Consider the following 1,286-nt stretch of genomic DNA (forward strand, 5'->3'; position numbering starts at 1 on the left):
TCTAAAGGTGGAGAACCTTGTCTCTCTGTATGATGGTATTACACTGTGGGAAGGTGTTACCTCCCCCCTGCTCCTTATGTCCCTTCACCTCTGTCATTCATACCCCCACCTTTTGGCCTTCTCCCTCTCGGTCCTTCCTCCCTACCTGAGACTCATACCCACCTTTTGGTCTTCTTCCTCTCCTTTGTTTTTCTACCTTTTCTTTGATATTCATGCACCCCTTTTGTTCTTCATACCCCCCTCCATCACACATTCATTGTCAGGAGATGCTAACTCAGAACTGAGCCTGGCCACCCGGCTCCCATGTATACAGGTGAGCAGCCTGACTCGGTTCAGTGCTTGGCAGCGTCCCTGTGACCCTGTGAACCGCTGGCTCTTTCTTGCAAGAAATAAAACTGCCTCAAGGACATTTCATTTGTTATTTGATCATTATTTCAACGCTCATTGAGACTCATCTCGGGACATAGATAGTACTAGTATAAATTGTGTATTAGTATAGGAAATTGCATTGGAAATTTCCACCACAATGATAGACGTAGACTTATGATCATTATGAGTGTGTGGTACTGTATCAGAATAAACACTCCAGTCTGTCCTGAGTTCAATACTAAATGTGAAAGCTTCAAACATCATCAGAATGTTTCCTGTCATTGTTGTAAACTAGAGTGTCTATAATGCTGTTTTTATCTAACGGAATGTTCTGCTTCACTCCATATTTGTTGGTGTTCAGACTTTCAACAACGTAATTCTCCTGCAGAAAACATCACGTTTCTCCAATTCACCAAATCCACCATTTAAATAGTTATGCACAGACACACCATGGAGAGGACGCTGTGATTGGTTTAAACCTGGTTTGTTGCCAAAACACCACACAGAATCACACCTGAAACAAAACCAACTTCACCACACTGACCACAGGTAACCTTCACTGTCATAGGTAGAAAACCAGAGAGGATTAGCTTCAGACCACACTGAAGTGTTTCTCCACCTTTTAGTTTGTAAACTAGTTATAAATAACTACGTTTTACACACAAAGATTACTTTATTACCACTTTATTTTTATCCTTGTTTCCCTGTCGGCACTAAATGCTGCATGGATATCATTTCATGCACTCTATGTCTGCAGTGGACACAACATGTAAAGCCAATAGCTCCATGTTTTAATGTTAATATTGTACAACAAACATATAAATGCTCCAGGTGAGGCTTGATCTCACAACCTCGGCATGACTCTGCAGTGTACTGTCTTATAAGTACCGCGCGCTGACCGATTGCGCCACTGGAGC

The 1,286-nt window shown here is 42.1% G+C and overlaps 1 non-coding gene across 1 annotated transcript; it reads right to left on the minus strand.

The window, feature by feature from the left end:
* Positions 1–1,192: 1,192 nt before the first annotated feature.
* trnai-uau (transfer RNA isoleucine (anticodon UAU)) lies at positions 1,193–1,286 on the minus strand. Its single transcript has 2 exons — positions 1,249–1,286; positions 1,193–1,228 (listed from the first exon to the last, which is right to left on the minus strand). It is a non-coding gene; the product is annotated as a tRNA-Ile (tRNA).

The sequence above is a fragment of the Anoplopoma fimbria genome, unplaced genomic scaffold (assembly GCF_027596085.1).
Source record: "Anoplopoma fimbria isolate UVic2021 breed Golden Eagle Sablefish unplaced genomic scaffold, Afim_UVic_2022 Un_contig_2226_pilon_pilon, whole genome shotgun sequence".
NCBI lineage: Eukaryota > Metazoa > Chordata > Actinopteri > Perciformes > Anoplopomatidae > Anoplopoma > Anoplopoma fimbria.